Source organism: Hyperolius riggenbachi, chromosome 2, assembly GCF_040937935.1.
Source record: "Hyperolius riggenbachi isolate aHypRig1 chromosome 2, aHypRig1.pri, whole genome shotgun sequence".
Lineage (NCBI taxonomy): Eukaryota > Metazoa > Chordata > Amphibia > Anura > Hyperoliidae > Hyperolius > Hyperolius riggenbachi.
The window spans coordinates 94,990,840-95,003,437 of record NC_090647.1 but is presented as its reverse complement, the minus strand read 5'-3'; the positions used below and the strand labels follow the sequence as shown (position 1 = coordinate 95,003,437).

General features: G+C 43.3%; 1 long non-coding RNA gene across 3 annotated transcripts in view; it reads left to right on the top strand.

Annotated features, from left to right (window-relative positions):
- Positions 1-12,598, top strand: part of LOC137543972 (uncharacterized) — a 151,005-nt gene that overhangs the window by 119,570 nt on the left and 18,837 nt on the right. Inside the window, exon 5 of one of the 3 annotated variants that reach the window (XR_011025687.1) lies at positions 7,706-7,767. The exons of the other annotated variants lie outside the window; for them this stretch is intronic. This is a non-coding gene — a long non-coding RNA (uncharacterized lncRNA). Of the gene's footprint in view, positions 1-7,705; positions 7,768-12,598 lie in introns of those variants that run through there. 3 annotated transcript variants of the gene reach the window in all.

Below are 12,598 nucleotides of genomic sequence, written 5' to 3'. Positions count from 1 at the left end.
TTCACAATGATCGCGCTGCTCATCGGAGAGCAGCGGATCATTGCGGGGCTTAGATCAACGAACGGGAATGGATTTTCCCGTTCATTGATCTCCGGGCGAGCAAGCGGCGGCATGTTTACGAGTGGCCGGCAGCGTGTTTACGAGCGGGAGCGCGGGCAGCGGCGGGAGCGCGGAAAGTACGGATTTCTCCGTCCCTGGGGGTTAAAGGATGGAAAAAGGGACGGAGAAATTCGTACGGGCGGGGGGTAAAGTGGTTAAAACCTGTGTATTTTATGTGCCCATTTGTCCCGGTTATTACACCATTTACATTATTTCCCTATCACAATGTATGGCGCCAATATTTTATTTGGAAATAAAGGTGCATTTTTGCAGTTTTGCGTCCTATTCACTATTTACAAGCTTACAATTTAAAAAATAGCAGTAATACACCCTCTTCACATGCATATTAAAAAAAAGTTCAGACCCTTAGGTAACTATTCATGTTTATTTTAATTGTAATTTTTTTTTTTATTAAAAATTTTATTTGGGTAGTTTTTGGTGTGGGAGGTAAACAGTTAATTTTAAATGTAATAATATGTGTTTATTTAATTAAAAACATGTATTTGGATGTAGTTTTACTATTTACAGTCAAATGTATTTATTTTTTTAGTCCTGGAAGCTAACGCTCTCGATTCCAGGAAGTATAGGGAGGATGGAAAAGTTTTTTTTTCTTCAGAAAGATTGCCAAGTATGTTCCCATTCATTGATCTCCAGGCTAATGGGGGGTGGCACGGGAGTGTGCGGGCGCAGTAGCAGCCGAATGGGTGCGACAGGAATGTCCATTTAGCTACAATAGTTAATGTTCTCACATGACATGCTGCTGCAACTCAACACAATAGCACACATGCTGGCTGTGTGAGTCTGTGACAAACAAACTGCTCACCCTCAGCCAGTCGGCCATCCTCCATTCCTCCTCAGTCAGGACAGCAGTACCGCCTCCTCCCTTCTGCTGTGCAAGTCAACTGCTCTCCTGCCACCCCCCTCCTCACTCACTGTCAGACTCCTCACACAGCACAACAAGCTCCTTTTCCCCAATACTAATTAATAGTGGCAGTGCTTATTATCAGTCCATAAATGTATATAAAACCATCAGGATCGATAGGGTCCCCCCCTTCATATATTGATTTACCAGATGGTGCCGCCAGCCCGGCCCATTAGGGCTACTGGGGTATAAGGCCTTCCCCCCCACTGCCTTCTATGGCAAAGCACTGTCAGCTTAGCACCCTCTGTAAGCAGGAAAGGAGGCCTCCTGCAGACTTTGCTAACACATGCCACAGCAGGCTAGCTAATGCCTGGGAGGTACGACTGATGCTGACACATGGTATCTGACAAGTGGTAACAGTCATGAATATCTGCGTAGATATATTCTTTAAGTTGGCGTAACTGAAGAAGTTAGACACGTAATCTTGCATCTGTAATGAGTGCGTACATTCATATGAATAGAGGCGTGTATCCTTATACACACGGAGTGACTCATGCTGCTTCCCAAACCTCTGGTGGATGATGCTGTTGAGTGGATCTTTTTAACTGGGCCTAAAGAGTTGACAAATATTTGTCCTGATGCTAATATGAGTGCACTCCAATAAGGGCACTGTTAGCTTGCTCTATGGCTAGGTCCACATGTTTTCAGGGGTGGGTTGTTTTATAAGGTAGTGTCAACATTTTTTGTACTTTGTGGCAGGTTTAATTACAGGTCTGGGAAGGCTTTATGAAGCACTGCACACCTCTACCATGTTTCCCCGAAAATAAGACAGTGTCTTATATCAATTTTTGCACCAAAAAATGTGCTAGGGCTTATTTTCAGAGGATGTGTTATATTTCTATGAACACACAAGTTTCTGTGCTGTGTGTCCTCCTGCCTTCCCCACTGTGCCACCTCTTCCTCTGTTGGATCCACCTCTTGTGTCCTACTGTCCCCCTATGTCCTCTATTGTCCCCCTCTGTCCCCTTGTCCTCTTCTATTCCATGTACTCCTTTGTCCTCCGCTGTCCTCATGTCCTCTTGTTGTCCTCCGATATCCCCCTGCATCCTCTTCTTTCCCCCAGCTCCATGACACTGTGTCCCCGAGCTTCAGCCTATGGGGAAGAAGTACGGCAACTTGTGTTTCCGGGCTCCAGTAATAACACAATTTTCCAGATGTTTTCCCCTTACTGCTGCTAGGGCTTACTTTCAGGGTAGGGATCGTATTTTGAGCATGCTCAAAATTCTTGCTAGGGCTTACTTTTGAGGGATGTCTTAATTTCAGGAAAAGAGGGTAAGTGCTTCTGAAGATGGGCATATCCAATAGGGACAGGACACAAGTGGTTCTGAAAGGGGCCAAAGACTTATTTGACCTGAAGGTCAAATAATTTTACCAGGGGGACAATGCTAGAACGAGGACTAGGAGAGAGGACTGAGAAGGCTCTATGAGATCCATCATCTATATATGCTCCTTTGCCAAGTATGTTGGGGCTCCCCTTTCATGTGCTGCCCCCTCTTCCATGTGTATCATCTATGTACAGTAGGCCCTCTCTTCCATTAACAACTCCCTTGGGAATCAGTTTCCCTTTTTCATGTTCTTTCATATATAGCAACCCTTCTCTCATTATCGGGTGCCTATGCGGGCTGCAGCCGCCCAAGGCCTGGGCTTTTGTGCCCTTTCCAGAAATCTGGCCCTGTGAATATCTACATCCTTTTTTTCTCACTTCAGGATTGCTTTAATAAATTTGAGCCTCTGAAAACTATCTTTTTGGTTGGTTTGCTCCTAATCTTTTTTTCCCACCACTTCTAGCTGAAAGGTTATAATTTCTAGCACTCTGGCACGCTGCTAAAAATGTACATGATGTGAAATATAATTGTCTGCCTCAGAAATGAATAACACTTTTCACTTTGATGGTTGAAAACGCTTTTGTTAGTGCATTTGGAATTAATTAATGAGGCATGCCTATCTCGGTCTGCTTACTGAGGCAAGTTTATGGCATAAATTTGCCAATGTTTCTCATTGTGAGAATTATACGTTGTTGACGAATGCATTCCAGCATTCAGAGTCCATTAAGTAGCCCTCCAGGTGGAGAACTGTAGGAGATAAGGAAAATAATCTATCTCTCATTAATTATCTGGAATTGTGCCTTATCACAACAGGAGAAACCAAATCTATTAATAATGGGGTGAAATAAATGAACAACTCTATGCCATATAGCAGCAAATCGATACCCAATGTCGACATTACTAACATTGTAAAGACTATCTGTAAGGCCCTTTGCTGACCAACCTGCTTAAAGTGAACCTCCGGACTAAAAATCGACTCAGCAGCACTGAAAAGGCTTGGTGTTTCTTTAACAGTTTCACAGCATCAGAACTTTGTTTCTCTTATACAAGCCTCATTTTTAGCTGCACAGAAGAAAACTGCCCGGGCTTTTTTCCCTTGATGCTGTGCAAAGCATGATGGGATTTCTGATGTTGTTGTTCTTGTTCTGCTGTTTTGGTGCAATTTTTTTTTTTTTTACATTTTGACATTTGAAGCCTAGCGTGTGCAGCTGGGAGGGGTAATCAGGACACAGGACAGTTGGAACTGTGTCTCCTGCTCCTTGTCACCACCTTTCAACCAAAAAGATGGCTGCCCCCATGACAAAGATGGCAGCCCCCATGAATCACAAACATTTGCCTGTTCTTTTAAAACAGGGTGGGTAAGAGATTATATTCCCTATCTATTCTAATTAACATAACTAATGTAACTTGATGACAGTATGTTTGTTTAGGCTGAAGTTCCCCTTTAAGTAAAGACATTTTTTTTATCCCTGAGCACCTACAAGGCCGTGCATATGATAAAGGCGCTGGTTAAAAAGGGCGCTAGATATAAACGATATTAAAGTTATTGTTAAGTAAAATGAGCGCCATATATGACATAAAATATATACCGGTATATATAATACTAATGCTCTATTCGCCACTGTAACCTCTATTTTTACATTTACTAAAATGAGTACCAGTAAAAGTATAAAAAATATTGCTTAATTTACTGATATTGTACTACTTCAGTCATGTGGTAAAATATCTTTAATGCTTACCAATATTTTACTATTTAACCTCTCCCTACTCTCACATAGAACACTCCCTTGTTGGTGCCCAACCCTAAGAATTCCCTGGTGGTGCCTAACCCTAAGACCCCGCTGGTGGTGCCTAACGCTAAGACCTCACCCCTGGTGGTGCCTAACCCTAGGACCCCACTGGTGGTGCCTAACCCTAAGACCCTCAGATGGTGCCTAACCCTAAGACAACCGGTGGTGCCTAACCTTAACCCCGTCTGGAGGGCGCCTAACCTTAATCCCCTGATTAGCATTGATGTGAATGAGCCCCCCTTTTTAATTTCGCGTCATTATTACGGGTTACCGCCCCTGCAGTGCCTGAACTTCTATGTACTAAGGGCAGGGAAGTAACTATAGGGGAACAGCCATTCTGCAGGGCAGACCAGAGCTGTAAGGAGGCTGTACCTGTAAGAGCTGTAACTACTACTTTATTCCCTCTGATATAGAGGTCCAACCTGCAGATCAGGTATTTTTGTTGCTACACTTTAAAAATGTTGATGTTCACACTTGTTTTATGACCCTTGCAAGATAGGCTCCAAGGCTGTGAGAGTCACTAGGGGTAGGCAAGGGAAAGGGTACGAACATTGGAGGGTCCCATCAATGTTTTGTAGTACGCTGGTCCAGGTTTGAAGCAGGGACCCTAGTTCTGCAAGATTCTTCATTGAGTTTCTATGTTCTCCCTCTGTTTGTGCGGGTTTCCTCACACATCCCAAAAACATACAGATAACTATCTGTATTTGGAATGCCCCCCCCCCCCAAAAAAAAATTGACCTTAAAGAGGAACTTTAACCAAGGATAAAACTTCACGCCAATCAGTAGCTGATACCCTCTTTCCTCTGGTAAATCTTTACCTTTTCTCAAATAGATCAATGGGGGGGGTCTGTGTGGCTAATATTGTGGTGAAACCCCTCCCACAGTGTGATGTCATGACCATGGTCCTGTCAGTTTGCTGTCTGTGAACCTCATTGCATTGTGGGAAATGATGGCTTTTTCCAACTGGCAGAATTAAAAATGTCACCACCAGTGATACATTTCTGAATGTGATTTAGAGAGAGGAAAGATTTTACACTGGGTAAACACTGACTAAATAACCTACAATTAATATTGAAAAATAAGCAATTGTATTCATTATGTTATTTCACTACAGTTCCTCTTTAAGGTGCCCGTTGTAATTCAGTTCCTGGAAGATTTGTTTATTGACCGATCGAATTTGATGGGGTTGGAGCAATAGTTGATCAATGATCATGTGTGTGGAAAGAATTGATCATTATCCAATCTGATTCTAATTGGAGAGTGGTCGATCGATTATGTTCAATGGCTCATAGTCAAGCTGTATATGGCTAGCTTTAAGGCAGCCATACACTGGTCGATGTGCCATCAGATCGACCAGCTGACAGATCCCTATCTGATCGAATCTGATCAGATAGGGATCGTATGGCTGCCTTTACTGCAAACAGATTGTGAATCGATTTCAGCCTGAAACCGATCACAATCTGTTCAGCTGCTCCTGCCGCCTGCCCCCCCCCCCCGTATACATTACCTGATGCGGGCTCCCGGGCGTCTTCTCCACGCTGCACCGCACCGCTCTGTTCTTGCTCCATCCCGGCGCTTCCTGTGTCACTCCGTGACCAGGAAGTTCAAATAGAGCGCCCTCTATTTGAACTTCCTGGGTCACCGCAGTGACCCAGGAAGCGCCGGGATGGAGCGGGTGCAGCGCTGAGAAGATGCGGAGAAGACGCCCGGGAGCCCGCATCGGGTAATGTATTTTTCATCGGATCGGCCGCCGCTAGCGACGCGCACTTTACCCGCGGGCGATCGAGGGTAACTTCCCGCACGGCGCGATCGACGGACCGATCCGATTTCGGGAGGAAATCGGATCGTCGGCGGCGTTTACCGCGAACGATTGGCAGCAGATTCGATCCCAGGATCGAATCTGCTGTCGAAACGGCCGGGAATCGGGCCAGTGTATGGCCACCTTTAGACTGCATTAGATAAAATAAATCAATGACTGACTAGGGATTAGATTAACAGGGTCTGCTCTTCAATGGGCAAACTGAGCAGTTGCTCAGGGCCCTGAGTCCATAGGGGCCCTTCAAGTGTCCCCCCCCAACACACCCGCTCAATTATGGTGGGCCGGTACAGAGTTGTGGAGCAATGTGATGGAATAAGGCAGGGGAGGGGAGCATTTAAGTCACCTCTGTGATGCTCAGTCTGGACACATTCATCCAGCTAGACCCGTTTCTATGACTCCCCGAGTGCAGTGGTGGAAACAGGCATGCACATCTAGTCTTGCTGCCACTGGGGGAGTACAAAAGGAGCAGTCCTGAAGCATGCAAACAGAACGCGCATCAACTGTCAGGTAAGAGATCCATGTACTCTCCCGCTTTGCACGCTCTGCATTTTGTAATAAAATAATGGGGATGCCAATATTTGTGTTGGAGAGGGGAGGTTTTTAAAAGAAGTTTCCCTTCCATTGAGGTAGGGGTGCCTACCATTTGTTGAGCTGCATGCCATTATATTACCCGGGGGTAGGGGAAGTGTTGAGAGAGCTTCACTCATATTTATACTGGGAGGGAGAGGGGCAACTAGACTAGGGAATATTTTGAAGGTGATGGGGGGATGCCTAGACTACCAGGGGGATGGAGAACCACTAGATCAAATAGGGAATACTTTGAGGAACCACTAGACTACCCGTTCAAATAGTTTGGTTGCATAAGGGGACCACTAGACTTCCACGGAATATGTTGGAGGAATGGGAGGACCACTAGACTGCCAGAGAATATTGTGGGGGATGAGGGGCCACTAGGCTGCTAAGGAATACTGAAGGCGGATGAGGAGACATCTAAAATGCACGAGCACTGGGTGGAGACATTTACATTTGGGGGGACAGCGGCTCGGGGTCCATCGCGTTCCTTGGTCAACGTGATATTACACGCCATTAACACCGCTAACCTGATCGGCCACATCGGTCCAAGATTTTCCAGCTTGCTCGATTGTTGCAGCCTCAATTTTCATCCGGTTTGATACATTTATCAAATTGGATAGTTGATCACACCGCAATATCACTAGATGTGTGGCCAGCTATATTGTTTTCAGCAGTCTTTCAAAGTATATAATAAGCATAATAAATACAGTGATCATCAGTTGCAAGAACTGATATACAGTAGCTAAGTGGTTAGTTTGGGTGAGCACATTTCAGAGTTGTGCTTTAAGAAAACTTGGAAAATGAACCGAACTAAGTGTAGATAGCTTCCCAACTGTATAATAATATGAATAATGCTAATAATGTGATGACACCACCAGAAGATTTCAGCTTGTGACATTATCCTGTGCCGTCAGTGCCGCTGCCAACACACAACTCTGGCTACAAATGAATTAGAATTATTATTATTATTGGCCAAGATATCAGGCTGACAGTTGGGTTGGCTGGTTTAACCTGTCAGCTAGGCAGAGGACATCTCATTTACTGAGTCTCTGTTAAAATGAGTCATTGATAGTTAGACTGATATTGACACTACAGAGGAAAATGTTAGTTTTGCTGCAAATTAAATCTTGCTTGTTTTGCCAGCTGAGCATTAATGATGTACTTTTTAATTGCCCAGGTATGTGACAAGTAGCTTAACCACTTAAGGTGCATATACATCTAGCGATTTTGTGGCCCGATCAACCATTGGATTCAATCGTTTTATCAAATCAGGTAAAAATATGTGACGCAACAAGCATGCCCGATTGATGTTTTGACCCAATTTAAAAGGTCTCATTAGAAAGACCTAGATCGAGTTCAAGAAAGCAACGTAACGCAATTAAATGATGAATGTGATGGGCTCCATCCCCCAAAGGAAAAAGCCCCCCCCGCCGTTGTCTGTGCAGTGTCAAATCTTACCTGTCTTGCTGCTGCCACTCCTGGACTCATCTGCCATCACCCCATGTGGCACCAGGTGCAGTAGATGCAGATGGAAGTGCACTGAGCCACAGACTGGTGCGCCCGCCGGGACAGGTGAGATGCTATGTTGCCAAAGACTCTGCAGGAGCGGTAGGGAGCAACAGTTAAATTGGGGGGGAGACCCCTTAGGCCCTGGGGCAGTTGCCCCCTTTGTCTCTATGGTAGCACTGACCATGGGAGAGATAAGCAAAAGATGAGCAATTAGAAAAGGTATTACCGTGGTGCTGCCAGTGTCTCCTCGCTCTACCCCCACACAGCCGTCAGCTGTCACGTTTCGCATGAATAAGAGGTCGCTTGGGTGTGCATGGTCCACACACAATCAGACCATATTGGTGGCCAGTGTGATAACCAGATGGTGATTGGTGGAAACTGAGATGGAGCCCTCCCTCCCTTCCTTGTGTTTTTAACATTGTTTTTAAAGGGAACATCATGCTGTTTTCAGGAATAAGTATTTTGTATCAATAAACTTTGTAATAGGCATTTGCAGAGCCAACAAGTTTAATTTATAAAAATACACAATTATATATATTTTTGGTGGTTGCTCCTCAATTGATTTGTGCTATAAGGCCCGGTTCACATTAGCGGTTGTTTGCCAAACGGACCGGATGACCTGACCGGATCCGGACCGGATCCGGATCGGAACCGTACGGTTCTGATCCGGATCCGATCCGGATCCGGTCAGGTTGCATCAGGTAGTAATCAGGATGCGATCCGGATCCGTTTGGCAAAGTTAACGTAAAAAAAAAAAAAAATGTTGGGGTCTGGGAGGTCAGCAGAAGGGGGACCTGTGGAATCAGGCCCTCTGCTGTTAGCACTCACCTCCACCTCCGACATGCTGCCAACATCCTGCCAACACCTCCAGCTCGTGCTGCTCCACTCCAAAATGCTTGCCCATGTGTCCCCAGCCAATATCGCCGCAAAAATCCGCATAGGAAGTGGGGTAGAACATCCGGATTTCTCAGCCAGTGTGTTGTGCGGCCTCCGGTTCCCATTTGTTTGTATTGGCCGGATGGTGCAGTCCGGCTCCGCCCCGGATACGGCTGCCGGAGGGGCCGGATGAAAAAATAGCGCATGTTGGAACGGAGGCCGGAGTCCGGATCCGGCCCGGATCCGGTCCGGCTCCGGTTCTGCAGAACGGACCCATGTGAACGGACGCATAGGCTTTAATTGCTATGCCGTGCGTCCGTTCCGTCCGTTCTGCAGGCGGTGCGGCTCCGGCACGGCGATTCCGGAGGGCCACCGCAAGTGTGAACCGGGCCTAAACTAGTTACGGCCGCTCACACAAATAATATATAGCGGTAAAAGCTAGAAATCTGTAGTGCTTTCCAGCTAATATAGGTCACATCAGACTCTCTAGATAGAATAGCAGCTCTTTCATGGCAGTGCTTGCAGATAGGAATTTATTGGTAAAGACAGGTAAACCCACTTCATCGCAGTTCACTCTCTTTAAATATTTATTGTAACAGACGTCATAAGAGTGCTAATGTTTAATGTGATGGTGAATTTTCCATCTGATAAAGATATTTTCCAGAATTTAATGAGAGGTTTAATTTTTTTCTCCTAAAGAAAATGCCCCATTACTTAACCCTGCTCTCACGATGACCGTATAGTATCACTGACCAATGTTACCACCTCCATGTAGTACAAGGGCCAACAGACTTTGAATACTATGAGCAGATTGTGTAGGTAAGTTCTCATACTACATGGAAGTGGTAAAATTGTCCACTCACTGGCCAATCAAAATTAGAGGTGTGTACCAGACTTAATTTCCAAAGTTTGGCAAGTGATCAATCACAGCAGGTCTTTCTAATTGGCAGCCATACTCATGTGACAGGCAGATCATGTGACAGGGCTGTGTGTCGCATCTATCCGCTTTCCGCTTGATTTATAAGCAAAACAAAGAGATGAAATGTAAGGAAATACCCAATCAATTTTAAATAAAAAAAATTAATACTAAATAAAATAAGAAAAAAAAATCAGAATAGATTTAAATTTGCCAAGTAAAAACAAAATCAGAACCATTTATATATAAATACATATAGACATGTGGCAGGAAAATCAAACATTTTATAATAGTGAACACTGAAATGCTTTTAATAAGAAGGTGAAAAAAAGAACGGCCTCAAATCCAATGTATGTAAGCAGAATGTATGCTTTATAATTAGGGAAATACTTTACTAAAAAACTAGTCAATAACAATTAAAAACAATTAAAAACAATATAGGGAGGGAGCCTGGTATTGATGGTCATATTTTATGTAACGTGACCTCAATACATCTCACCATTATTACATGCACAAAGCACTTAAAGAGGAGCTGTTAGGTATAGGGTCTCAGAGAAAAAAAACACATATATCAGTAGCTAAATATTGGCTGTACTTACATTACATATGCATTTCACTGTCCACGTTTGGATTTCACAAAATTTGTGTATAGTATTTGCAGAGAATGATGCTCCTGACAGCTCATGGCAGGTTCCATGTTTGTCTGTCTTGTATGAAGCCAATTGTGAGGTAATATCCTCCCTTACCTTGCTTCCTGATGATTCGACTCACAAAAAAGATCAGGGTCAAAGATCCTAATGGTTCATGACCGACAACACGACTGTGCAGTGAATATTAATTAGCCATGTGGCTAGGAACAATAGCGGACTCATGCAGTATACTCTAACGGAACATGTGCCCTGTGAACAGCACATTGATTTTTCAGTGCTGTGAGCTGGGCTGCAAATTACAAGCTGCTGTAACAGGAGCCTGTAACTTCTCACTGTGAAAGCAGCCTTAGGGCGGGATAGGGAAATGAAGGGGAGGACCAAGGGAGTGCAGTGGGGAGAAGAAGCAGCCCCAGAATGCTTTGCAGTATCTGTTATGCGTCCTGCCGGCCTCCTTAGGAGCTTGGGAATAAAGAGCCTTGCTGTTCAGCAAAAATCAAAGTAAGAGAGATTTTTAACTTCAGTATTGCCTTTTTGGCTTCCTTCTAAACTGTTTAATACAGGAGAATAGAGGTTTAAATTAGCTTTTGCAGCCTGACAGTTACTCTTTAATAATGGGTAAGTAGGGAACCATAAAAATCAACCGTATGTGCAGAACAACATGATAGTAGTAAAGCAGTCTAAAGTGCAAGAGTGTGTATATGAACCAATACGGTACTAACTACTACTAACTAACCTATAAGAGGTACTACTAGATACTACAATATAGACACCCCTATCCTAGTCTTCAATACTCAAGTTAAAATATACTGCAACTTTATTTGTAATACTTAAAATATGTTTTTATGTGCTCAAAACATCCAAACACACCAGGTATATACTCAATAGAGGCCTTGATGTCTGACTTGAGGCTTTGCTCCGCCTCTTCCTGTTGTCTTCACACCAATAAAGGTAGAGCAAATGGCAGCTGACGTGCTCTGACAGTCTATGGATAGCAGGAACTAGGGTAATCATAGAATGTGATCACCTTTTTAATTGTGATCAAAAATACCCTCTGCATGACCGCCTTTGGATAATTTGAAAAATATGTCTCTTTTCACTCTTTATGGTATAATTGTATAATATAGAATAAGGGTAAAACATCAGTTAAATTAGGTCAATTAGTGGTGAGAAATTATTGTATTCATTGTACTGACATCTCTGACAAGGATTAAAAAGGATAATAAGAAAGGACAAGGAAATCAAAATTGTTTTAATTAAAATGGTAGGAGCATGTTCAGTTCAATAATGTAGCTGATTAATATAGATTTAATTACTTTGCAATTCATGGGATTAAATTCAAAGCATTTTTTTAAGAACGAGTCAAATATAAAAGGAAGAAACTTTCATAGATATTTTCCCTGAAATTGAGCATTAAAGACGATTGATTCATGAAAGTTTTTACTGAGGAAGCATTCATTTAAATGTAGTTACAGTAAAATGTTGAGAAAAACACATCCATTGACTTCAGCTCTATATGTTACAAAGAATACTAACAATTATGATTTCACCTTGCTTACCTTGTTTAAAGTGGAACTGCAGTGAAAATAATGTAATGAAAAAAAAGTGCTTAATTTGTACAATATTGATGTATAAATGATTTAGTCAGCGTTTGCCCATTGTAAAATCTTTCCTCTCTCTGATTTACATTCTGATATTTATCACATGGTGACATTTTTACTGCTGGCAGGTGATGTCACTGGAAGGAGATGCTGCTTTTTTGGCAGTTGGAAACAGCTGATATTTCCCACAAGGCAAAAAGGCTCCCACAGTGTGATGTCAGTACCTAGGTGCTGACATCACACTGTGGGAGGGATTCACCACAATTTTAGCCATACAGAGCCCCCTGATAATCCGTTTGAGAAAAAGAAAAAGATTTCTTATGGGAAAGAGGGTATCAGCTAATGATGGGGATGAAGTTCAATTCTTGGTTACAGTTCCTCTTTAAGTGTGGTTATAGAATGTTTTTCCATGGTGTGAGATTAGATTGTGCGCGAAATCTACAGAAGCTGCTGATGCTACAGTATTAGCATACCATTTAATAATCATGAGCCCCCAAAATGTCAAATCCTGCAACAATAAC